This window comes from Pelobates fuscus, chromosome 9 (assembly GCF_036172605.1).
Source record: "Pelobates fuscus isolate aPelFus1 chromosome 9, aPelFus1.pri, whole genome shotgun sequence".
NCBI lineage: Eukaryota > Metazoa > Chordata > Amphibia > Anura > Pelobatidae > Pelobates > Pelobates fuscus.
In genome coordinates this window covers 25808307-25835883 of record NC_086325.1, presented here as the reverse complement: position 1 = coordinate 25835883, position 27577 = coordinate 25808307, and the positions used below count along the sequence as shown (strand labels likewise).

The window sequence follows — 27577 nt, the reverse complement described above, 5'->3', positions numbered from 1 at the left end:
TCAATCCATTCACACACTCAGTCAATCCATTCACACACTCACTATTATCCACACACTCAGTCAATCCATTCACAAACTCAGTATATTCCACACACTCAGCTAATCCATCCATTCACTCAGTAAATCCATTCACACATTGAGCCAATCCATTCAAACACTCAGTATAATCAACACACTCAGCCAATCCATTCACACACTCAGTATTATCCACACACTCAGTCAATCCATTCACACACTTAGTATAATCAACACACTCAGACAATCCATTCACACACTCAGTCAATCCATTCACACACTCAGTATTATCCACACACTTAGCCAATCCATTCATACACGCAGCCAATCCATTCAAACACTCAGTCCATCCATTCACATACTCAGTATACTCCACACACTCAGTCAATCCTGATACACAATGGTAATACTTTAGAACACTTTCTGGTATGAATTCAAAGATATGAAAAATTTGGATAATGAAAGTCTGGCAGCTCTGAAGAAAACGTTATTACATGTTTTATCTAGAAAAGTTAAATTTCATCCCCATTTCAATCTAATTTCCAGGCTGAAAACAAATAGCCTATAGTACGGGGCACATAATACTTGTTAGCAACTTCCTAGCATCTAATGAAATAAAAAGAACTAAGAGAGATCTAAAATACTAAAATAAGTGATCCAACATGGCTATTGCTAAGCAAACAAAGAAACAATCTAGAATGTATTGACAGGTGGCATTAAAACTGTGAATAAGAAAGATAATATGGTTTTAAAGTGGACCTGTTATCAATGTCATCATTGAACTTTGTTGCAGTAACACTATTTAACCACTGTAAGTGGTTATGGTGCGAACAATGTCCCTTCACCACTAAGATCCCATGCAGCTAGCAGGAATATGATGAAACTAAGATGAGGATATGTTTTTTCCATGTCTCCTCTGACTCTTTTTACACCATTGCCCCAAGCCAAGTGGAATTCTAGTGTTGATGTTGAGTATAAATTGGAACCGTAGGGTTCAGTGGAAATCTGTCAACACTACAACAGTAGCTTGGTAAGGGGGTTGAGAGCCGTTTTAATTGTAGGAGGGTGTGCGCAGAAAAAAAAATTAAACCATTGGTCCGGATAAAATTCCTAGTAGCCGTTGATAGAATCAGTTCCAGAATTGGTTGGATGGTTGACAAAGACTTTCCCTGTTTTTAATCATTTGCACCGTTTGGGCAAATAAGGATTTTTGATTGCTTACATGCACAACTTTAATAATTAATTTCAATGAATAACCAAAAGACAAACAGTAGCAACAGGATGCGCCTAATGTCTACTGTTAGAGTGGAAAATTATGAAAAAAAATTACTTTTTGCCAGATGTTTTTTTTTTTTTTCTTGTAATACATGCTTGTTTCGGAGATACATGTGAAGAGACAGAGAGAGAGCAACCAATGCTGCAGTAAACATGAGCTGAAATTCAAATTGCAATTATAGTTCATGCTATCACGAGAACCATAATAAATATCTGCCAATTTAGTCAAGTGACAGCAAAATGTGTGTTTTAAAAACGGGAACAGCGTTCAGGCAGGCTACCAGTTTAGGGACACTTGTCTCTCCTTCCCTTTACACGTCTAAAGAAAAATCAGAACATATGCGGTTAAATTAGAAAAGGTAAATACAATTGTGAGTGTTGGCCATGCCTTGATCTAACATCTGTCATAGGTCGACCTTTACGAGTTCGATAAAAGGGAAGGTGTATGTCAACCATCATTACATAAACGTTAGCAATAAATGTGACATCTGTTAAACGGCACTCACTTCAATAAACAAAATGTGGTGCAGGCAAACAGGTGTTAAATACTGGACAGAAGAACATATTTACTTAAACATCTTATCCATACAATCAAAAACCACAACACTTATTAAGACACACGTTTTTGGATGTAATAGGATGTAATAATATTCAACTACAGAGGACGTGACATTTTTATTTAATCACATTTTTGATGACTCAATTTTTTGGACATTAAATATATCAACTATCGAAAAAAACAGGACCCCAATAGACTTTAATAATCTTACCGCAGGGCTTCCCAAACTTTTACGGGCCGAGATCCACTTTTGAAAACGATAACTTTTCAAAACCCACTCGCTTTGAATGCATATTTTCAAAGTGAATAAACTTGGCACTCCACGCCCGCTTTAGAGGCAAAAAATTGGCATACCATGACAATCGGCTTTAGAGGCATAAATTGACGCCATGGCAATCCGTTTTAGATGCATAGAAATTGGCACACCATGGAAATCAGCTTTAGCGGCATAAAATTGGCACATCATGGTAATCATTTTTAGATGCATAAAATTTACACATCCTGGCAGCTTTAGAAGCATAAAATTGGCACACCGTGGCAAGCAGTTCTGGATGCATCAGATTGCCACACAATGGCAATCAGTTTTAGAGGCATAACATTGGCACACCATGGCAGCTTTAGATATATAAAATTGGCACACGATGGCTATCAGTTTTAGAGGTATCCAATTGGCACACCAGGCCAATCAGCTTCAGAGGTATACAATTGGCACACCAGGGCAATCAGCCTTAGAGGCATACAATTGGCACACAATGGCAACCAGTTTTAGATGCATAAAATTGGCACACCATGTCAGCTTTAGATGCACACAATTGTCACAACATGGCAATCCACTTTAGATGGATAAAATTGTCACACCATGGCAATCGGTTTTAGACGCATTAAAAATGGCACATCAAGGCAATCAGTTTTAGATGCCTAAACTTTGCACTTTATGGCAACCAGTTTCAGATGCATAAACATGGCATATCATGGAAGATTTAGAGGTTTTATTTTGGCATATCAAGCAATTTTTAGAGGCATTATTTAGACATATCATGGTAGTTTTAGAGGAATAATTTTGGCATGTCATGGGCATACAACTAGTTACTCACAGACTTAGACGTGCTGTGTCCCTCTCTTTCTCACGTTAAGTATCCCAGTGGTAGATCCTCATCTGTCGGAGAACTCCAACAATGCTGTGCCAGCTGGGGATCTACAATTTGCCCACCGTTGCAAGGTTGTATCTGTGAGCAGTGTTTGAGCGTTTGAATGTAAGCATGTTTTTGTATGAAGTATGTGTGTAAATACAGGTGTTTGAATGTAGGTGTGCATTTGTGTGTAGTTTATGTATGTGTGCATGTAGGTTTAGTGCATTTGTGTGTAGTGTTTACACACACTGAAACACATACATACACACACACACACACACACAGAGACACACACATGCAAATAAACAGACACACAAGTACTCAGACTGACACAGCAATACACATGCAGACACACACAATGACACATGTTGCACACACTGACACAGATACACAGACACTCAGATACTCACTGACACACAATACATGCACAGACACACATGGACATAAAAAATACACAGACTCACACACTGACACAAAAGGACACACAGATACAGATGAAGGTGACAGTGTGGGGGGGAGGTGATGGTGACAGTGGTGGGGAGGTGAGGGTGACAGTGTGAGGGGGAGATGAGGGTGACAGTGGGGGGGAGTGCAGGTTACAGTGGGGGAGAGGTGAGGGTTACAATGGTTGGAAGGTGAGGGTGACAGTGTGGGAGGGAAGTTAGGGTGACAGTGTGGGGGAGGTGAAGGTGTGGGAGGGAGGTGAGGGTGACAGTGGGGGAGGGAGGTGATGTCGACAGTGGGGGGAGGTGATGGTGACAGTGTGGGGGAGGTGAGGGTGACAGTGTGGTGGGTGGTGAGGGTGACCGTGTGGGGGGGTTGTGAGGGTGACAGTGTGTGGGAGGTGAAGGTGACAGAGTGGGGCTGAGGTGAGGGTGACAGTGGGGAGAACGTGAGGGTGACAGTATGTGGGAGGTGAGGGTAAAAGCCATTAAAATACTTTTTTTAGAGGTCCCTTGTGGTCCAGTGGTCTCTTCTCCTTCCTTCTTCCCTGGTGGTCCGGTGGTGCTTGCAGTCCTGTCTGCAGCTCCACATCCGCCGGCTACAGACCATGCAGACATAGTCTTGAAAGCCCTGGCACGTGAAGTCTCAGAGCATTACCGGGGTAAGTCATGGTAACGCTCTGTGATTGGCCTAGTTCACTGACAGTTACTGCATGGTTTGCAGCTATGCTCCTGACGGAGGCGTAGCTGCAGGGCTTTATCCCTGTTATTGAGGGGCCCACTCTTGGTGTCAGGCCCTCGTCATGGACGGTTTCCCAAGTCCACGGCGTGGGTCAGCACGACCCACCAAAAATCAGCCGGTTGACCCACAGTTTAGGAAACCGTGCTCTACCTAATGTCACATGTTTTGTGTAAAATCATTTTACATTTGTTTTTTTTAGTTTTCATTAGCATATTATCTTATTGAAGAATAAATTCGCTTTGAACAAAATAGTTTTAATTATTATTATTATTTTTTTATCTAAGAATTGATCAATTTAGGGCAGCTTTGTGTATTGTTTCATTGAAATAAACCTATGTCCCTTTAAGAAATCCTTTGTCACACTATGTCCGAGCTGATACAATGGTTTAATTATCAGCACACTTTATTGCTAATATTGATTCCATGGTAAGATACATTGTATTAACAAAGTTCATATAGTTTGTTTAATGGTGCAAAAGGTAGTACAGCACACCTTGCTGTTTTATTTTGTACTGTGATTTGTTTGTGATTATATTCAAGGTTTTCATAAGTGTTCTAAATAAAGAAGTTATTTTTCAAAGAAATGTGTCATTTGTGCACCTTGGAGCAACTGCTGCAGACCTAAATACGCTTTACTGAACACTGCATGGTCTGAAACACAATATATGTCTGTGCTCATTTGCATATCAAGCTGGGAACTCTGGGATAGTTGTGAAAACGTGATTTCTTGGGTTTCTTTGCCCAAGGGTGACAACTTGAGAAATGCAGGCAATGCTCAACAATAATGTTTCTACTTGCACTGTGGAGAGTTTAACTTAGTGTGGTCTCACCACAAACGTGTTGGCACCTGACTATATACTCTCAGAGAGATTTCACATTTGAAGCCACAATAAGAATCATGCTGACGAGGTCCATAAGGTTGAAACTGTAAGTTTATGTCTAGTTTCTGGACACTGGTCCCTTTGGATCATTACCCTTGCTAAAGTTTTTTAAAAAGCATCTCTTACAAACAGGGCCAGTGCAAGGATTTTTGCCGCCCTAGGCAAAAGTAAAGTTTGCCGCCCCCCCCCCCCCCGTGATATCACAATGCCCCACCCATATGACCTGCAATGTTAACTAACACTAGTGCTGCAGTGCCGCCGTGTTAACATTAAAAGGCCTGCAGGGACAGGCTATAGACACCAGAACCACTACATTAAGCTGCAGTGGTTCTGGGGACTATACTGTTTCTTTAATGTGAGGTAAATTAGAGATTAGTGCCACAAATAATATACTAGATTGCCTACTTACAACCAGATGAGGATGATGATGGGCTCTAGCTGCAGTCTGGCTCCACTGGTCTGGTGTAGAACAGGATCTATGGAGGCTGTTTGTAACTGTGGTCACAAAAATCAATGTTCTGGGAGAACGGGAAGCAGCTCCATTTTTGGGGGGCCCTTTACACAGCTCAAGGTCTAGGTCCCAGGGTCCACCAATGAGTTTGTTCACAGGGGGTGGACTGTGTAGGGGATGTCCTGATTTGTATGTAAGGAATGCATTGTGTGAATTTGTGTTTGTATTTGTAAGGGCTGCAAGATGTGTTTCTGTGTATGTAAGGGATGAAGTGTGTGAGTCTGTAAGGGGTGCTTTGAGTTTGTGTAAGTAATGGATTGTGTGTTTCTGTGTGTGTAAGGGATGCATTGTGTGTAAGGGTTGCATTGCGTGTGTGTGTGTGTGTGTGTGTGTAATGCATTGTGTGTTTTTCTGTGTGCAAGGGGTGCATTGCCTTTGTGTGTAAGGGGTGCATTGGTTGTGATTGTGTGTGTGTGTGTGTGTGTGATGAATGTCAATCTCTCCCGCCTCCCTTGTCACTCTATTCTCCCCCCTCTCCCTCCCTGTTTCTTTCTCCCCCCCCTCCCTCCCTCCCTGTTTCTTACTCTCCCCCCTCCCTGTTTCTTACTCTCCCCCTCCCTCCCTGTTTCTTTCTCCTCCCCCCCTCCCTACCTGTTTCTTTCTCTCCCCCCTCCCTCTCTGTTTCTTTCTCTCCCCCCTCCTACCTCCCTGTTTCTTTCTCCCCCCCCTCCTCCCTCCCTGTTTCTTTCTCTCCCCCCTCCCTCCCTGTTTCTTTCTCTCCCCCCTCCCTGTTTCTTTCTCTCCCCCCTCCCTCCCTGTTTCTTTCTCTCCCCCCTCCCTGTTTCTTTCTCTCCCCCCTCCCTGTTTCTTTCTCTCACCCCTCCCTCCCAGTTTCTTTCTCTCCCCCCTCCCTCCCTGTTTCTTTCTCTCCCCATCCCTGTTTCTTTCTCCCCCCCCTCCCTCCCTGTTTCTTTCTCCCCCCTCCCTGTTTCTTTCTCCCCCCTCCCTGTTTCTTTCTCCCCCCTCCCTGTTTCTTTCTCCCCCCTCCCTGTTTCTTTCTCTCCCCCATCCCTGTTTCTTTCTCCCCCCCTCCCTCCCTGTTTCTTTCTCTCCCCCCTCCCTCCCTGTTTCTTTCTCTCCCCCTCCCTCCCTGTTTCTTTCTCTCCCCCCCTCCCTGTTTCTTTCTCTCCCCCCCCGTTTCTTTCTTCCCCCCTCCCTCCCTGTTTCTTTCTCTCCCCCCTCCCTCCCTGTTTCTTTCTCTCCCCCCTCCCTGTTTCTTTCTCTCCCCCCTCCCTGTTTCTTTCTCCCCCCTCCCTGTTTCTTTCTCCCCCCTCCCTGTTTCTTTCTCTCCCCCATCCCTGTTTCTTTCTCCCCCCCTCCCCCCCCGTTTCTTTCTTCCCCCTCTCCCTCCCTGTTTCTTTCTCTCCCCCCTCCCTCCCTGTTTCTTTCTCTCCCCCCCTCCCTGTTTCTTTCTCTCCCCCCCCGTTTCTTTCTTCCCCCCCTCCCTCCCTGTTTCTTTCTCTCCCCCCCTCCCTCCCTGTTTCTTTCTCTCCCCCCCCTCCCTCCCTGTTTCTTTCTCTCCCCCCCCTCCCTGTTTCTTTCTCTCCCCCCTCCCTCCCTGTTTCTTTCTCTCCCCCCTCCCTCCCTGTTTCTTTCTCTCCCCCCTCCCTGTTTCTTTCTCTCCCCCCTCCCTGTTTCTTTCTCTCACCCCTCCCTCCCAGTTTCTTTCTCTCCCCCCTCCCTCCCTGTTTCTTTCTCTCCCCATCCCTGTTTCTTTCTCCCCCCCTCCCTCCCTGTTTCTTTCTCCCCCCTCCCTGTTTCTTTCTCCCCCCTCCCTGTTTCTTTCTCCCCCCTCCCTGTTTCTTTCTCTCCCCCATCCCTGTTTCTTTCTCCCCCCCCTCCCCCCCCGTTTCTTTCTTCCCCCTCTCCCTCCCTGTTTCTTTCTCTCCCCCCTCCCTCCCTGTTTCTTTCTCTCCCCCCTCCCTGTTTCTTTCTCTCCCCCCCCCCCGTTTTCCCCCCCTCCCTCCCTGTTTCTTTCTCTCCCCCCTCCCTCCCTGTTTCTTTCTCTCCCCCCCTCCCTCCCTGTTTCTTTCTCTCCCCCCCTCCCTCCCTGTTTCTTTCTCTCCCCCCCTCCGTCCCTGTTTCTTTCTCTCCCCCCCTCCCTGTTTCTTTCTCTCCCCCCCCTCCCTCCCTGTTTCTTTCTCTCCCCCCTCCCTCCCTGTTTCTTTCTCTCCCCCCTCCCTGTTTCTTTCTCTCCCCCCCCCGTTTCTTTCTTCCCCCCCCCCCCCCTCCTACACCAGTGTTGTAGCGTGCGTGGCCTCAAGTTTCTGTGCCCGTTGTGGACTTTCCAAAGTCCAACTTGAGATATGTAGGTGATTCCAAATACTAGTCAATTTATTATATATAGAGATTGATATAAAGAAATATATATGGAGTTATTCACTAAAGCAATCAGGAATTCCAAGTAAAATCTAAATAAATCTAAATTTTAGGGGGGGGGGAATAACTTAAATGTAATCACAACTTTTTTTTTTTTTTTTTTTAACTCAAAAAGATACAGTTGGTAAAACATAGGGAAAGTAGTTGGTGTTTTTGTTTGTGTTTCCAAAACCCCATGGTAGCATCCTTAGGTAGTAATAGATGTTTCACCATTTTGTATCCTCAGTAGACAGAGTTTAAAGGGACACTATAGTCACCAGAACAACTACAGCTTAATGTAGTTGTTCTGGTGAGTATAATCATTGCCTTCAGGCATTTTCATGTAAACATTGTCTTTTCAGAGAAAAGGCATTGTTTACATTGCCCCTAGGGACACGTGCTTCCTGGCTCAGTCCTGCATGGGGACGCTGAAATTTCCTCATAGAGGAATGCATCTCTATGAGGAAATGCTGATTGGCCAAAATGGTGTTTGGCCCCACCCCCTTGCCGATTTTAGCCAATCCAATGCGGGCTGGCTTAAAATTGGCTATTTTGATTATGTCACCAAGGGGGTAGGGTCAGAGCCGGCGGACCCGCGCGGCGCAGAAAATAAGGTGAGTTTTATTTGCTATTATGGGGGCTGAGGGGGGACAAGCCACCTAAATGGTGGGTTTAGCACTATAGGTTCAGAAATACATGTTTGTGTTCCTGATCCTACAGTGTTCCTTTAAATATGTTACTCAGAGAATGTCAGCCAAGGAATGATGCTCAAATTGCTCTCACTCATCAGAAAAGACTAGAAGTGAATCCGTTGCAATAAGTGTTTCACATTTGTTCAGACACAGACATTGAAGTCCATTTTTTTAAAAAGTATTCATATATTTAAAAAAACATGTTTGTGTTTTGTGTCTTTTTCCTTGCAATTTTTTTTTTCCTGTAGAAGATTGCCACCCAGTGAGAGTTCTATTAAACTGCACTTAGAATTTTGGGAATATTTTTTTTGGGGGGGGGGGGAAGGGTGATGGGGGCATCCCAATCAGCCAAGAACTCTGACACCCTCATCTCCAACAATACTGCAAAGACAAAACAATCTTACGTGTAAATTAGCAATGCACACACTGATCAGCTACCACATTATTAGCACTTTTATGCTGTTGATCAAAAAGAAGGCAAAAACAAAATCCCAATCGAGTAATTTCCAATTTTGGGGAGAAAGGGAAATATTCCTTCTTGACTCCATAACTTCAAGTCAGATTTCTCCCTGGAAGCTCTAGAGTTCTCAAACGCTGCCTGCAATTACAGGTGTCGTGTTAGTGTCAGCCCATGCAAACAAAAGAGACAGCCCGCATACTGCAGACAGTGGAAAGTTTATTATTTTTAAAGGTGTGGATTCCTTCAAACAATTCTTGCATTACTTCTTCCTGGTCCATTTAGACAGTCCCACCTTTCAGGATCTCCCTCCCACTTACTAAACCCTACATCTCCATCCAAGTTGGGACAATTTGTCTGCTGTGTGCAGTGGGAGCGAGTGCTCTGCAGCTGAAGTCAGATAACGAGCTTCAAAAACCAGGTTTGACATGTATAGAATGGATGGAAAATATAAGATCTAGCTTTGTAAAATTCGGAATAGTGTGTAATGGTGTGAAACCAGAGAAGGGGTCCTAAGCTGGGTCCCAGTGTGGTACCTCCTTTTCTCTCTTCACATGGGGATGGTAAATGGGGCAAGCAAATGGTTTGTGGTTCAGGGGCCTCTGTGTAACCCCTGGACCCTAGACGGTAAATTCTGCATTGTAAATAGCTATATTCTCTAAGGTAGCATATTTAACTGTATCGTTGCCTGTAAGCTGATTTTTTTATGTTTTGTTACCAGCCTGGCAATTATTGAGTTAAGTAGGCTAGTGATTGAAGTATGGGAGAGAGCAATCAGTATCTTTTACCCTGTCAGTATACGAGAGGCAGACATCTATCCGATAATTTCATTTTCATAACGTTTAGTTGTTTTATTTCTCACTTTTTCCTTATCCCTTTTTTTTTCCCCAAGCGTTATCCATAAATATAATTATACAGTAAAACAATTGGAAAAAAATTTTTTTGTTCATTATTTTACTCAACCATAATACATATTAGGTCTAATTATTCAAAAGTGGCTATCTGTTCAGGGGTGTTGCTAAGGGGGTCCCTCCCTAGCGGGGTCCTGAAAAGCCCTGGGTTTAATTACGGTAACATTTCATTGTTAGACCCAAGTCCCCATGTAACACAGAGATAGAAATAACACCTTTAATTACATAAATGCAAAGGTGACAGTTTAATACACCGTATTTGGATTTAATTTTTACAGCACTGTGTCGGGGAACAACAGAAGACAAAACAGCAAAATATGTGCCCTGAATTAACCAATATTTGAACATATAGGATGTAAATCCATAAAAAAAAAAAAAGAAAGAAAAAAAAAGTATATTTAAAACTTAACATTTATTAAAGTTATCAATAAAAAGTGCATAAGAGATAAGCTAAACATTTTATAATCTTCCATAGTGTTCAAGAAGAGATTGTAGCCGTATTAGTCCAGTGATGTAGATGTAAAAAAAAAGATAAAATTCGTATCTTGTAATACCTTTTTTATTGGACTAACAGAATTTTTGAGAAAGGGAGGTTCTCCCGAAAACTTGTCATTAAAAAATTCTGTTAGTCCAATAACAAAGGTATTACAAGATAGGAATGTTATCTGTTTTTTACATATATATATATATATATATATATACACACACACACACACACAAGCGTTAAACGAAAAAAGGGGAAAAGAAAAAACAAACAAATTATAAACAGAGATAACTCTAATATATTATTATTGTGTGGTCTGTTAGGGTATATCTATGTGGGCAATTATATCTGGCTAGATTTATCCACATAAGACACCTAAAAGACCGTACAGATGTTCTGCATTAGACTCGTAAACTGCAGAATAACAGAATAGCTACAATTCATAACAAAAAAGTAACAAATTAGCATCACCAAGTTGTGTATCAAATATCACACTGTAGCCAGATACCGGCTTGGAGCACACAGATAATATACTATAAATCAGATTTGAGTAAGAGAACTGAGCTGTGTATATCTTAGTAATTGAGATGCTATCCTGTGCTTTCAAGGGCACCTCCTCTACTTGTATCACTTTTTATTGATAGCTTTAATAAATGTTAAGTTTTAGATATACTTTTTAATTTATTTATTTATTTTAAGGATTTACATCCTATATGTTCAAATATAGGTCAATTCACGGCATATCGTTTGGTTTTTGTCTTCAGTTGTAATTCCACTAAGGGTTAACCCCTCGTCCCATATGCCCTAAACATGGATCTTTGAGCTCTTTTTCCTATGTATACTGTATGTATACTGTATCGGGGTATATACAGCGTGGCTTGTGGTTAACACAGCAGATTTGGAGCTTAAAATATAGCTCTGTGTAATAATGTCACAATATGACATTAGGGTTTAGATATGGCCTTAGGGCATAATATAGGTCTGAATTTTATTAGACATATGCATTTGGATTCGGATTGGGCAGGGTCTGACATGACTAATTAGACATTAGATCTAATTGATGGGACACGTGTTTGGATCCATTTGTTTTCATGATTATAGAAAATAAGGGACATATCTACTAAGCAACTGAAAAACCTAATTTAAGAAAATTTACTTTTCTTATTGTTGCTCTTTCGGCTGTTTAGTAGGTACCTCCCTACTTTGGTACCCTGGGATTGCTCGACTTAACAATACCAAATTAGAGTTTTGCTTACTAGATAGCTCATTAATTTGGTAACCTTTTGTTGGATTGCTCCATTTTAAGATTCCAAATTAGGGCACACTGGTTAGCAGATAGCTCCCTAATTTGGTATCCTTACGTGGGATTTGCCCATGCATGTATAATACGCTGTAATTTCCCTATGTGTGCAGTGCAGCTCCCTATCCTAAATAGGACAATCACACATAATTGTACCAAATTAAGGAGCTATCTACTAAACAGTGCCCTAATTTGGTATCCTTAAGTAGACAGTCTCACATAATGGTACCAAATTAAAGGAGCTATCTACTAGCCCCTGATTCTAAGCCACAAGTGCGAACTGGGGGAGGGGGGAGGGCAGTGAGGCAGCTCCAGCTGGTGAGGAGGAAGGAGAGTAACCAGAGAAGAGGTAAAATGGATGACTGTGGACGCACGCCTATCACATCCATTAGCTTAATTAAGTTAATGATACTCCATACGCATAAAGCGCTTCAGCTTGCTGAAGTGCTTTCTGTGTGTGGAGTGGTCCCTTTAAATTAATATATGTGGGAGGAGCTAGACAATTTACCATTAAGCTTAAACCCTTGTTCTTTTTTTTGCCACCGAGCAATGACTTTGAATGTGTTCAGTTTATGTTCAAGTGTGGTGTTACTTTGTCCCTATATAAAGTGGATGTGACATTGTTGGATGCCACTTGCGTCCTTTTGGGTCACAGATGATCGTTTGTTAAAAAATGTCAGGTATGGAGGAAGTAATCCTCAGGTAAGTATATCTTTTCATCTGTACAATAGTGATGTCGCGAACATAAAATTTTCGGTTCGTGAATGGCGAACGCAAATGTTCGCGAACGGGCGAACCGCCATAGACTTCAATGGGCAGGCGAATTTTAAAACCCTGGCCACAATTGTGATGGAAAAGTTGCTTCAAGGGGACTAACACCTGGACTGTGGCATGCCGGAGGGGGACCCATGGCAAAACTCCCATGGAAAATTACATAGTTGATGCAGAGTCTGGTTTTAATCCATAAAGGGCATAAATCACCTAACATTCCTAAATTATTTGGAATAACGTGCTTTAAAACATCAGGTATGATGTTGTATCGATCAGGTAGTGTAAGGGTTACGCCCATTTCACAGTGACAGACCAAACTCCCCGTTTAACGCACCACAAACAACCGCAAACAGTCCATTTGCACAACCGCAAACTCCCCATTTGGACAAGATTGGATACCAAGCTAGCCATGTCCCGTTCCTTGACCTCACTGATGTCATTGAAGGTCTTTCTTCCTCCACCCAGGAAGCGGGAGATGGAAAAAGATGCTTGGTCGTTCCTCCTACTTCAAATTTGGGGCACTGCGCGTGCAATCTAATGTGCCACCAGATAGCAGTGGTGTGTTAAGTAGTCCCCCTCATCAGACCTTTTTTAGTCGAATGTATCGCCCACTGTCAGTCCCTTCGGGATCCATCCCTCATTCATCTTAATAAAGGTGAGGTAATCTAGACTTTTTTGACCTAGGCGACTTCTCTTCTCAGTGACAATACCTCCTGCTGCACTGAAGGTCCTTTCTGACAGGACACTTGAAGCGGGGCAGGCCAGAAGTTCTATCGCAAATTGGGATAGCTCAGGCCACAGGTCAAGCCTGCACACCCAGTAGTCAAGGGGTTCATCGCTCCTCAGAGTGTCGATATCTGCAGTTAAGACGAGGTAGTCTGCTACCTGTCGGTCGAGTCATTCTCTGAGGGTGGACCCCAAAGGGCTGTGGCGATGCGTAGGACTTAAAAAGCTCTGCATGTCCTGCATCAACAACACGTCTGTAAAGCGTCCTGTCCTTGCCGGCGTGGTCGTGGGAGGAGGAGGATTACTTTCACCTCTTCCCCTGTTAGATTCCCGTTGTGCTGTGACATCACCCTTATACGCTGTGTAAAGCATACTTTTTAATTGATTTTGGAACTGCTGCATCCATTCCGACTTGCCGTAATTTGGTAACATTTCAGGCACTTTCTGCTTATAACGGGGGTCTAGTAGCGTGGACACCCAGTACAGGTCGTTCTCCTTCAGCCATTTTATACGAGGGTCCCTCAACAGGCACGACAGCATGAAAGACCCCATTTGCACAAGGTTGGATGCCGAGCTACTCATGTCCTGTTCCTCGTCCTCAGTGATCTCTCTGAAGGTATGTTCTTCCCCCCAGCCACGTACAACACCACGGGTACCAGATAGGTGACAACGAGCACCCTGGGATGCCTGTTGTGGTTGGTCTTCCTCCTCCTCCTCAAAGCCACATTCCTCCTCTGAATCCTCTTCCTCACAATCCTCTTCCAGCGTTGCCGCAGGTCCAGCAAGCGATGCTGATAAGGCTGTTTCTGGTGGTGATGGTGACCACAACTCTTCCTCTTCACGCTCATCTACGGCCTGATCCAGCACTCTTCGCAGGGCACGCTCCAGGAAGAAAACAAATGGTATGATGTCGCTGATGGTGCCTTCGGTGCAACTGACTAGGTTTCCTCAAAAGGACGCATGAGCCTACAGGCATTGCGCATGAGCGTCCAGTAACGTGGCAAAAAAATTCCCAGCTCAGCAGAGGCTGTCCTAGCACCCCGGTCATACAAATACCCGTTAACGGCTTTTTCTTGTTGGAGCAGGCGGTAGAACATTATGAGTGTTGAATTCCAACGTGTCGGGCTGTCGCAAATCAAGCGCCTCACTGGCATGTTTTTTCGCCGCTGGATATCGGAAAAGTGCGCCATGGCCGTGTAGGAACGCCTGAAATGGCCACACACCTTCCTGGCCTGCTTAAGGACGTCCTGTAAGCCTGGGTACTTATGCACAAAGCGTTGTACGATCAGATTACACACATGTGCAATGCAAGGCACATGTGTCAACTTGCCCAAATGCAATGCCACCAGCAAATTTCTTCCATTGTCACAAGCCACTTTGCCGATCTCCAGTTGGTACGGAGTCAGCCACTGATCCCCCTGTGCGTTCAGGGCGGGCAGGAGTGCTGGTCCGGTGTGACTCTCTGCTTTCAGGCAAGTCAACCCCAAGACGGCGTGACACTGCCGTATCCGGGATGTGGAAGAGTACCTGGGGAGCTGGGGGGGTGCCGTTGATGTGGAGCAAGACGTAGCAGCAGAAGAGGACTCAGCCGAGGAGGTTATGGAAGAGGATGGAGTAGGAGAAGCAGAGGAGGTGGCAGCAAGCCTGCCTGCAAGTCGTGGCGGTGTCACCAACTCCTCTGCAGTGCCACGCATTCCATGCTTGGCAGCCGTCAGCAGGTTTACCCAATGCGCAGTGTAGGTGATATACCTGCCCTGACCATGCTTTGCAGACCAGGTATCAGTGGTCAGATGGATCCTTGCCCCAACACTGTGTGCCAGACATGCCATTACTTCCTTTTGCACAATCGAGTACAGGTTGGGGATTTCCTTTTGTGCAAAGAAATTTTGTCCGGGTACCTTCCACTGCGGTGTCCCAATAGCTACAAATTTTTTGAACGCCTCAGACTCCACCAGCTTGTATTGTAAAAGCTGGCGGGTTAATAGTTCAGTCAGGCCAGCTGTCAGACGCCGGGCAAGGGGGTGACTTTGTGACATTGGCTTCTTACGCTCAAACATGTCCTTGACAGACACCTGACTGTGGGCAGATGAGCAGGAACTGCTCAAGGCGAGAGACGGAGGGGCGGATGGTTGAGAGGGGGCAAGGAGGACAGCAGTGGTTAACGTGGCTGAAGATGCTGGACCAGGAGGAGGATGGCGGCTTTGAGTTTGTGTGCTGCTTGTACTCATGTGTTGATCCCATAGGCATTTGTGATGTGCGATCATGTGCCTTCGCAAAGCAGTTGTACCTAGGTGGGTGTTGGACTTCCCACGACTCAGTTTCTTTTGGCACAGGTTGCAAATGGCATGGCTGTTGTCAGAGGCAGACACACAAAAAAAATGTCACACTGCTGAGCTCTGCAATGACGGCATTCTGGTGGTGGCAACAGCATGCATTGATTGGCGTGCTGTCTGACTGTGCCACTAGCTCCTTGCGACGACCTCCCCCTGCTTCCAACTCGTCTCCTCCTCCTCCTCTCTGTCTCCCCATCTGAACTTTCCCCCTGTTCTTCTTCTCTTCTAGCGGGCACCCACGTGACATCCACGGACGCATCGTCATCATCAACCACTTCACTTGTATCTGACAACTCAGCAAAGGAAGCAGCAGCGGGTACAACATCATCATCATCACACCGTACGTGTGTAATGCTGCCTGACTGAGACATATCCCTGTTATCTACATCCTCTGGCAATAATGGTTGCGCATCACTCATTTCTTCCAACTGATGTATAAATAACTCCTCTGACAGATCAAGTGAAGCGGCTGTGGTGCTAGTGTTGGTGGTGGCGGCAGGCGGGCGAGTGGTAACTTGAGAGGTGCCCGAAGCTAAGCTGGAGGAGGATGGTGCGTCAAGGTTCCGAGCGGAAGCTGTAGAAGATTGGGTGTCCTGTGTTAGCCAGTCAACTATGACCTCAGAATTTTTCAAGTTCAGGGTACGTGGCCTCTGAACACTGGGCATCACAACCACGACGGCCCCTGCGGGGCGGCCTGCCTCTGCCTGTCATTTTTTTTTTCCATTAGTGGTACTATGCGTGCAAGCTACTGTGACAACAGATATGAGTGGCACTGGTGTGACACTGTGCCCTGGCAGGCCCTGAAACGCACACTCGTGAAGGAAACTGACTGCTATTATATTACAGTCCAAAAAGTTTAGTTTTTTTCAAATGCAAGCTATTGGGACACCAGATATGAGTGAGTGGTGGCACTGGGCAGGCCCTGAAACGCACACTCGTGAAGGAAACTGACTGCTATATTACAGTACAAAAAGTTTAGTTTTTTTTTAAATGCAAGCTATTGGGACACCAGATATGAGTGAGTGGTGGCACAGGGCAGGCCCTGAAACACACACTTGTGAAGGAAACTGACTGCTATTATATTAAAGTCCAAAAAGTTTCGTTTTTTTTAAATGCAAGCTATTGGGATACCAGATATGAGTGAGTGGTGGCACTGGGCAGGCCCTGAAATGCACACTAGTGAAGGAAACTGACTGCTATTATATTACAGACCAAAGAGTGATTTTTTTTTAAATGCAAGCTATTGTGACACCAGATATGAGTGGTGCCACTGGGAAAGTGGGCACAGTATACGCTGTGAGCCTGACACACACGCTGGCAGACAACTAACTGCTATTCAATCTATTACAGTCAAAATTGTATATTTTTTTTTAAATGAACACTACTGTTACACCAGATATGAGTTGCACTGGTGTGACACTGTGCCCTGGCAGGCCCTGAAACGCACACTAGTGAAGGAAACTGACTGCTATTATATTACAGTCCAAAAAGTTTCGTTTTTTTTCAAATGCAAGCTATTGGGACACCAGATATGAGTGAGTGGTGGCACTGGGCAGGCCCTGAAACGCACACTCGTGAAGGAAACTGACTGCTATATTACAGTACAAAAAGTTTAGTTTTTTTTAAATGCAAGCTATTGGGACACCAGATATGAGTGAGTGGTGGCACAGGGCAGGCCCTGAAACACACACTCGTGAAGGAAACTGACTGCTATTATATTACAGTCCAAAAAGTTTCATTTTTTTTAAATGCAAGCTATTGGGACACCAGATATGAGTGAGTGGTGGCACTGGGCAGGCCCTGAAACGCACACTAGTGAAGGAAACTGACTGCTATTATATTACAGACCAAAGAGTGATTTTTTTTAAATGCAAGCTATTGTGACACCAGATATGAGTGGTGCCACTGGGAAAGTGGGCACAGTATACGCTGTGAGCCTGACACACACGCTGGCAGACAACTAACTGCTATTCAATCTATTACAGTCAATTTTTTATTTTTTTATTTTTAAATGTACACTACTGTTACACCAGATATGAGTTGCACTGGTGTGACACTGTGCCCTGGCAGGCCCTGAAACGCACACTAGTGAAGGAAACTGACTGCTATTACATTACAGTCCAAAAAGTTTTTTTTTGTTAAATGCAAGCTATTGGGACACCAGATATGAGTGGTGGCACTGGGCAAGTGGGCACAGTATACGCTGTGAGCTTGACACACACGCTGGCAGACAACTAACTGCTATTCAATCTATTACAGTCAAAATTTATTTATTTTTTTTAAATGTACACTACTGTTCCACCAGATATGAGTTGCACTGATGTGACACTGTGCCCTGGCAGGCCCTGAAACGCACACTCGTGAAGGAAACTGACTGCTATTATAGTACAGTCCAAAATGTTTTTTTTTGTTAAATGCAAGCTATTGTGACACCAGTGAGTGAGTGGTGGCACTGGGCAAGTGGGCACAGTATATGCTGTGAGCCTGACACAAAGGCTGGCAGGCAGGCAACTGCAATTACATTACACAGAAAAAAAAAAGAAAAAAAAAAGAAGACTGATGTTCTAGCCCTAAAAATGGCTTTTTGGGGTACTGTCCTTACAGCAGAGATCAGATGAGTCCTTCAGGACTGTAGTGGACACTGAATACACTAGCCTAGCTATCAATTTCCCTATCAAATCAGCAGCAGCTACACTGTCCCTACTCTCACTAAGAATGCAGCTTCACAATGATTGTAGAATGGATGCTGTCCAGGAGGTGGGAGGGTCTGGGAGGGAGGGTCTGCTGCTGATTGGCTGGAATGTGTCTGCTGACTGTGAGGTACAGGCAGGGTCAAAGTTTACTCAATGATGACGAATAGGGGGCGGACCGAACAGCGCATGTGTTCGCCGTCTGTGGTGAACGCGAATATGCGATGTTCGCCAGGAACTATTCGCCTGCGAACAGTTCGGGACATCACTACTGTACAATATATATATATTTAAAATCACTATATATAGATTAAATCTATACCTCAATGTCACCCATCTGATTTGTGACATGTTTACAATGGGTGTAGGGCTGATTAATGCATTATTATATTTCAAAAAGAGAAAAGGCAGTTTCCATCTGTGGACTTTTCCCAATAATTGTAGGTATTCTGTTATTTGCGAAAGGCTGCAACATGCAACAGAATAGTCTATGTGCTTGAGGCTTAAATGTTTGCATTTGCGTAAAGGGACACTCTTTGATGTTATAAAGAAATATACTTATGTATTCCCTTTTCTTCTTTAGTTTATTGCGCCCACGCTGTAAAAGTAAAATAAAGACATCATCACCGTTTCACCTTAGTAAACGATCCTCCTCTTCTTACTTCATATTCATGGAGGATCTTAGGCTAATCCAAAGATACTCATATAGAAGCATGGGTGTCCTACAGCCACGCTCAGCCACTCAAATGCCACACTTTACCAGCCGCCACTAGCTGTCTGATTGGCTGATTATCAGACTGTTAGAAATGACATTCTAAATGACAAATATAAACATCTCACAAATGGTTACGTTTACATTAGTCAAAGTGCAGGGACAGGGTTTTGGCAACAAAACCACCTTAATCAGGATTTAAGATTTAGTGGTTTTCGTGGTTGTTTTCCCTTTAACCCCTTAAGGACCAAACTTCTGGAATAAAAGGGAATCATGACATGTCACACATGTCATGTGTCCTTAAGGGGTTAAAGAAACAGTGAGGAGGTCAAAAGGGACACTCCAGGCTGCATTATATAGATAATAAATACAGCTTTTTAAGTTTCTGCATTTACTGCAAGTGTTCAGGATGTACAGTCTCTTCAGTGGATTTTGACAAGACCAGGAAGTGGCTCTGCCAGTTAGCATATGACAATTACTTTTATTTTCATATTTCATAACTCACTGCCGAGCAAGAATTTGTGGGGCTTGCAGATCAACCTTTGACATTGGTCCTCTTGGTTTGCTCCAAAGTGTTCCTGGACTTTTTCAAATGTTAACATTTAGGACAAAATTTCTTAACTGGGGTATTGGTATGTTTGGGGGTACAGGAATTAAAAAGTTTCAAGAATGGATCTCTAAACAAATTTAAAAATAATATGTTGTTACATTTAAAAAAAAATAGATTATTAATTATCATCGTTATTAGTATGGAATCAGAGTTGTAGCTGCTTACCATCTTCCACTTTTTCATGTTGCCAGCTGATTTTTTTTACAATATTGGTTTACAATTACAATTATTTAAATGGAGCCAACATATGTTTCACTGAAACATACACACTCACTGACAGACACTAACAAGTACTGACAGACACACACATCCACCAACAGACACACTAACTGACACACACATTCACTGTCAGATACACATGCACACTCACTGACAGACACGCATACACACTAACTGACAGGCACGCATTCACTGACAGATACACATACACACTCACTGACAAGACACATACACACTCACTGACAGCTGCACTCTGACTCAGTGGTAGACACACACTGACAAACACATATACACTCAGTGTCAGACACAAACATTCGTCAACAGACATACACATTGACTGAGAGATACACACTCTCGGTGGCAGACACGCATACACACACTGACAGACACACACTGACAGACATACACATTCACTAACAGATATACACACTCTTACTGACACACACTCTTTGACAGACATGCACTCACTAAGAAACACAGACACACTAACACACTTACAGACACACTAACACACTCTCCAGCCGACACACACTCACTGACACACTAACACACTCTCAGTAACAGACACAGAAACACTAGCACACTCACCAACAGACACAAACACACTAACACACTCACGAACAGACACACACGCACTAACATACTCATTAACAGACATGCACACTCTCATTGACACACACTCTTTGACAGACACACATACGCACTCTTTGACAGAAACACACAGACACACTCACCAACACAGACACACTCACCAACACACACACACACACACTCACCAACACACACACACAGATACACTAACACACTCACCAACAGACACACACACACTAACACACTCACTAACAGACACAGATACTCTAACACACTCACCAACAGATAAATACACACACTAACAATTTTATTTTTTTTAATTATTTCAATCCACCTAGCCTCCATACCTTTGCTGGAGTTGATTTCTCTGGGATCCAGTGGGGAACCTTTAATTGCCAGAGGGACAGGCGTGCGGTCATATTCCAGCTCCGAGGGAGCTGAGCAGGGAGAGCTCAGGGGACAGTGCTCCCTCGCCAACCGCCTCCCACATCAGGTAGATGCCAGCCTCTGGAGCCTGAGGTGGCCAGCCGTCCAGTTCCTGAGACCCCCGGACAAGAGGCTGGCAAGGTATTTGCCGGGGCGTGCGGGGCATGGCTTTTTTTGCCACCCCCCTGAAAGTGCCACCCAAGGCAAATGCCTTGTCAGCCTCACAGTAAATACATTTCTGAGTAGGTAGGCTCCAAAATTAAAATATACTAAACTTCTTCGGGCCGCAGATTTGTTTTTACCACCTAATTTGCGAAGTAAGGGTATAAAAATACCATACAGACACATACACAGACAGACATACAGATACACACACATTGACAGACATACAGACACATAGACAGACATACAGACACACACACAAACACTGACAGACATACAGATAGACATGCAGGTAAAAAAAATATACTTTTATAGCTGCCCTTTAGTTTTCGACCTTTTGGGTGCTAGAGGGTGACTACCCTTGTGTCCAGTCTGCAGGCTGAGGCTGTTGGGAGTTAGGGGTTGACTCTTGAAGTCTGTAAAACCATCCACTCCTGCCTTCTACTCCACTTTATCCTCCTGTCTCCCTCCTTGCCCAGTACCCTCCTCACTTCCTTTCCTCTTTTCAACACAGCTCCAATCTCTCTGGGAGGAAGTGACAGGATCTCACTTCCTCCCAGGTGGCCGATAAGCAAGGGGCTCAGTTGCGCTGATAAAGAGCCACAGAGCCCGACCGGGCCCCAGCTTACACATGCTTGCTAGGTGACCCTAACTGCACAGGCAACCTGATGGGCCTCCTTAGTGTGCGGGCCCATTTTCACCAGCCACCTGGTCTGATCTAAAGAGAAACAAATGGAAATAAAATGCTTTTTTTATCATGCCTGCAGAAAAATCTATTGAATAGGTTACCTATGAAATTTAGTAGGAAAAAAATGTATGAATCAACATGATGTCAAATGGGTGCAAGATATATGTTCAGGATACCTGGTATGAATGTGATTAATCATTAAATGTCATTAATTATTGAAGATTGTATTGGTGACGTAGTTAATGCTTATTTATTTAGCTCATTGTGCGAATTAAAATGTCACAATAATTACATTGTGACTTTAAATATATGGTAATCAATTATTGCAGGAGATGAGTTTACTGTAAGTTTAAATTGTGTTGTTTAAGTCTGTCTTAGTTTTTTTTGGTGTTTAATTTTCTTTGAAATACAGAAACATTTTAGAATGATCCATATGTTAAATATCTGTGTCACTTGTGTTTTAAAACTTGTGCTTTAATTAGGAAAAATAATCTAACACCTTCAATGTGGAGATTAGAGGTAGATTAGCCCAGTGGCACATAGAAATGGTCCACTAAAGCATGTCTAAAATTGGACTATAGGACGTAGGACTGTTCTTGTGTGTGTAAGAACGTGATTGACCTGCCAACAATGGTCAATCTGCAAAAAACAAGGGATGTTTCCAATCAGTTTTCTTCTTATTTTAAGAAACTCAAATTAGTATAGTTTGGAACAATAATTACACAGAAGACTCATCTCCACTATCCTTCCTGTATAAAACCATAATAAGTACAACAGGTTCTGCCGTTGGAGGTCCACAAATCGCTTACTTTGGAAAATTAGGGCTCAATGTAATACTGGTTGAAAAACATTTGCATTGATTTAATGTTTGGATAATCTTGTTAAATATTTTAATATTTAGATTTAATATTAGATATATATATATATATATTGATATATTTATTTTGAAAAACATTTTTTTATATGTTTTTTCAAAAATCTTAAATTGAGACCTTGTTGTGGACTAGTCATCAATTAACAAAGTTTCCAAATATCTCAGCTCGAAAGGAATAGCACCCAAGAAGAACTGAATGGCTATATTTAAAATCTATATCTAAATAAATTTTTAGATGTGAGGCCTTACTAAGGGCTTGTTTCCAATGAACGCTGGTAGTCATTAAAATGGACATTTCTAATATTACTGACCAGTGGCTATTTCCATACTTGAAAATCTTATCACTTATGATTAGTAATGCCCAACTGACAAGTGATTTAATGCCACAGTAATTAAAGGGACACTAAAGCCACCAGTGTAATGTAGTTATTCTGGTGACTATAAACTGCCTTTTTGGCTGTCATTGTATAGAAAAATATAAATATGTACATATCTCAAGTCGCTTTGTGAATGTGGAGCTTCTGGTTGGCTTAGAGCATCAAGTCAGTCAGCAGCGCTCCTGCCCGTGGCAGTCCGTGGCTTCTGTTTTTGAAGATTTTTAGAAGTTGGAGGGGGCAGAGCATAACGACTTTGTCAGGGAGACTTTTTGGTTAAACCATTCACAAACCGTTTATACCATAAAAGGAAACTCCAGGGACCTCCTGGCACCATAACAACTTGGTTTCAATGGCTGTCACTTTTTAGGATTTCTGATACTATGTATAAATCTATCCCCATTTTGAATAAATATGTGTTTGTGATATCTGAAAAATAAAATTATGTTTAGAAAAGAGCACTGCTGTGTTTATGTCTACCCTGGAACTGAGAGTCTCCACCTTGGATCCCTGTCAATCATAGTTAGAAGCTCTGTCCATTGCACATTGGTCCAGTGAATAATGTGCCCACCCTGTGCCTGGACTGTCCTGGATTCTCACATTAACTGGTAAATCTTTATTACCCATTTAAAAGAAAACACAGTATCACACAAGTTATAGGTGATTTTCAATGTATTATTCACTCCTGTAAGTTCCATAGAGGTGATGGTTCCCCTTGTCCCAACCATGTTGACAGCACTAAAAGTCAACCTTTCATGAAGTAATGCAATAGTTTACAGTTTTATTAAATGAAAATGTACTGTCATTCTAAACACCATAGCCACTACAGTGCAATGCAGTTGTCATGGTGCCAGGAGTAGCTGGGCACCCCTATAATTTAAGAAGTAAGATCGTTTAGTAATGGTTTGACTTCTAACGTGGAGTCACCAGGCAACACTTCCTGCCTCCTCTCAGCCAAAAGCTCTCAGCTTCGCTCAGTGGTTCAGGGCTGAGATGCTCTCAGCCAATAAGCTGGCTCTACACTGCAGGATTTAGCTCACAAGAGCAAACGGAAGTCCCTGTACCGTTATTAAACAATTTCACTACTTATGTGGGATTACTAGGGTAATAATGGCACCATGACCACTACAGTGTGTTGCAGTGTTTATGGTGCTCAGACTATTCCTTTAATTCTAACAACTGGTTGCCACATGCTCTGTAGATCTTTGTGTCTCTGTCTTGTTAAAGACCGTGCAGTTATCAGATGTCTAAATATATATACAAATTACTATGTGATAAAGGCGCTTAAAGGTACATAGAGTATAGTCCTTGATAACGCTACAACACTCTAGTGGGATTCCCTCTAACCCACCAAAAACATGCATACAAGAATAGTGGAAAAGAGTCCAACAAGCTAACATCCTTAAGAGTGGAGCGTATGAAAGATGGTGAAAATGTAACCACCTACCCTAAATGGGAGTGTTACTGACAGACACGCATACACACTAACTGCCAGGCACGCATTCACTGACAAACTTGGATGATGCTTCACTCCAGTGGATATTAATACATATATGAAAGATAAAAATAGGGAAAATACATAGTGTATTTCTGCAGTAAAGAGTAAGAAACAAATCTACCTTGTGAATTTGCAACTCACATTGAGTAGAGCCTCTAATAGGATCGGCTCAAATCTCTTCAGCGGTAGTGCCGTCTGGTGGAACTTTCCCCTTTAATTCAGATAATCCTCAGAGAATAAGACAAAAGCAGTAGTACAAAAAAAATCTTTCTGGTGTAGTAGATTACAATATAGATATGGAGATATTAAAGTGCACATTTTTACACACCTTGCTCAGAGCCTATGAACCTGGCTCTGGGTGAAATGGCTTAGGTGTCTGTAAAGAAGACACCACCCTTCTTTGTAGCAGCAAGTTGGAGGACCCAAAGAGGACTTGAATAGTTTAAAATAAATTTATTACAGTACTAAAAAACTTACAAGCAAAAAAAGGTATATACTCGAGTATAAGTTGACCCGAATACAAGTTGAGAGCCCTAATTTTACCCCAAAAAACTGGGAAAACGTATTGACTCGAGTATAAGACTAGGGTGGGAAATGCAGCAGCTACTGGTAAATTTCTAAATAAAATTAGATCCCCAAAAAATTATATTAATTGAATATTTATTTACAGTGTGTGTATATAATGAATGCAGTGTGTGTGTATGAATGCAGTGTTTGTGTGTGTATATGAGTGCAGTGTGTGTGTGTGTATGAATGCAGTGTGTGTGTGTATGAGTGGAGTGTGTGTGTGTCTGTGTGTGTATGAATGCAGTGTGTGTGTGTATGAGTGCAGTGTGTGTGTGTATGAGTGCAGTGTGTGTGTGTGTGTATAAATGCAGTGTGTGTGTGTATGAATGCAGTGTGTGTGTGTGTATGAGTGCAGTGTGTGTATGAATGCAGTGTGTGTGTATGAGTGCAGTGTGTGTGTGTGTGTGTGTGTGTATGAGTGCAGTGTGTGTATGAATGCAGTGTGTGTGTATGAATGCAGTGTGTGTATATGAGTGCAGTGTGTGTGTGTGTGTATGAATGCAGTGTGTGTGTGTGTATGAATGCAGTGTGTGTATGAGTGCAGTGTGTATGAATGAGTGCAGTGTGTGTGTGTGATGCAGAGCCTTGGTGGGGGGTGGGCATATTTATTATTTTTTTTATATTATTATTTTAATATTTTTTTTATATTATTAATATTTTTATGTTTTATTTAATTAAAATTTTTATGTTATTTTTTTTCGTCCCCCCCCCCCCCCCCCCCGCTTGTTAGCTGGCCAGGGAGGGTGGCTCTCATTCCCTGGTGGTCCAGTGGTGTGCACTGTGTAGGAGGGGGGCTGGCAGGAAGCGTTTACTTACCTGTCCTGCAGCTCCTGTCAGCTCCTTTCTCTCTCCTCCGGTCCGGACAGCTCCCCTGAAAGTCTCGCAACGTGACTGCCGCGTGGAGCGTTGCGAGTGACCCCGCGGCACTCGCAAGACTTGCAGGGGAGCTGACCGGACCGGAGGAGAGAGAAGGGAGCTGACAGGAGCTGCAGGAAAAGTAAGTTACAGCTCGCTGCCAGCCCCCAACAGGACCGCCGGGCTTGTAATGAGCCCGGCGGTCCTGGTCTGTATTTTGGCAATGTAAGTTGCCATAATACAGACATTGACTTGAGTATAAGACGAGTGGGGGGTTTTCAGCACAAAAAATGTGCCGAAGAACTCGTCTTATACTCGAGTATGTACGGTAAATAAAAGCTGAGTGTGTAAATAAATGTATACTGTCCAGCATGGATTCCTTCCTGAGACGCGTTTCACCCTGTCTAAGGGCTTTTTTAAACGGTATATGCTGCTTCACGTTCCGTCCGTTTTAAATCCGGTGGTGTTGTTCCTCATTGGTGGTTCTCCGTGGGATTTCAGCCAGTAGTAGTCTGGTATTCTGGAGGTGTGTTGATTTCAGCTGACTTCTATTAGTTTAATACGTCCGTACCAGAAGTGACTTACTGCACGGAAGCAGCGTCACTTCCGAGGTCTTATTCCCCATCATCTCTCTGGGCAAGTGGTTATCTCTGCCAGGAATTGACATTTACACAACTGATATGTGTACGTCATTGCCTTTCTGCCCGACATAACCATATTAGGATGGGGAAATTCTTAGCGGCACTATATGAATTGTCCGATATTATTAGAATACTCTTTCAAGAAATATCTCTGCTGGGGGCCAATAAGTACAGTAAAAATGAAAATCCAGCGCACTCCCTTATCTACTAAACAGCTAATTTGCTGCTGACTGATTTTGTTAGTTTTATTAAAAACACCTAATCTAGGCAAAAATAATGGGGGTTTAGTTAGATTATATGATAATACATTGCATAAGAATGCCACAACGTCAATGTACCCCATCTTTGGCAGGTCCTACTCTAACAGCCAAATGTCTGCTAAATGAGCTACTTACTTGGGGAAATACTTCCATCTCGAGTTCTCTGCAGTACAAAGCTAAATAGGGTCCTGAGACAGGGCCGGACTGGCCCACCGGGATACCGGGAAATTTCCCGGTGGGCCGTCGGCACCTGGGGCCGGGGTGACCTGCGGCCGCATGGAGAGCTTGCATGGCGGCCGCTGGGGGAGCAGGCTGTTCTGTCTCTGCTCCCCCTCCCTCGCGCGCTAGAAAGAGACCGGGGCCGGAAATTGACGTCATATTCCAGCCCCGGTCTCATTAAGCTGCACGCGAGGGAGGGGGAGCAGAGACTGAACAGCTTGCTCCCCCAGCGGCCGCATGAAGAGCTTCCCCTGTGGCCGCCAGCACAGCTATCAGTCTGCCCACCCACAGGTACCAAAACGTATGTATGTCAGTGGGAGTGTGTGTGTGTCATGCTGTGTGTGTCTGTCTGTCATGGTGTGTGTCTGTCTGTCATGGTGTGTATCTGTCTGTCTGTCATGGTGTGTGTGTGTCTGTCTGTGTCATGCTGTGTGTCTGTCTGGGTCATGGTGTGTGTGTTTGTCTGTCTGTGTCATGCTGTTTTTATGTCTGTGCCATGGTGTGTGTGTGTCTGTCTGTGTCATGCTGTGTGTCTGTCTGGGTCATGGTGTGTGTGTGTCTGTCTGTGTCATGCTGTGTGTCTGTCTGTGTCATGGTGTGTGT

The 27577-nt window shown here is 43.5% G+C and overlaps 1 protein-coding gene and 1 long non-coding RNA gene across 3 annotated transcripts in view; one reads left to right on the top strand and one right to left on the bottom strand.

Moving 5' to 3' along the window:
- Positions 1-27577, bottom strand: part of LOC134572575 (uncharacterized) — a 398726-nt gene that overhangs the window by 313427 nt on the left and 57722 nt on the right. The window lies entirely within an intron of this gene.
- Positions 9423-27577, top strand: part of LOC134573523 (carbohydrate sulfotransferase 6-like) — a 40497-nt gene continuing 22342 nt past the window's right edge. The window contains exon 1 of one of the 2 annotated variants that reach the window (XM_063433299.1): positions 9423-9484. The gene's annotated coding sequence lies outside the window, so the exon portion shown is untranslated. The remainder of the gene's footprint in view (positions 9485-27577) is intronic. The other variant, XM_063433300.1, reaches the window with a different exon arrangement.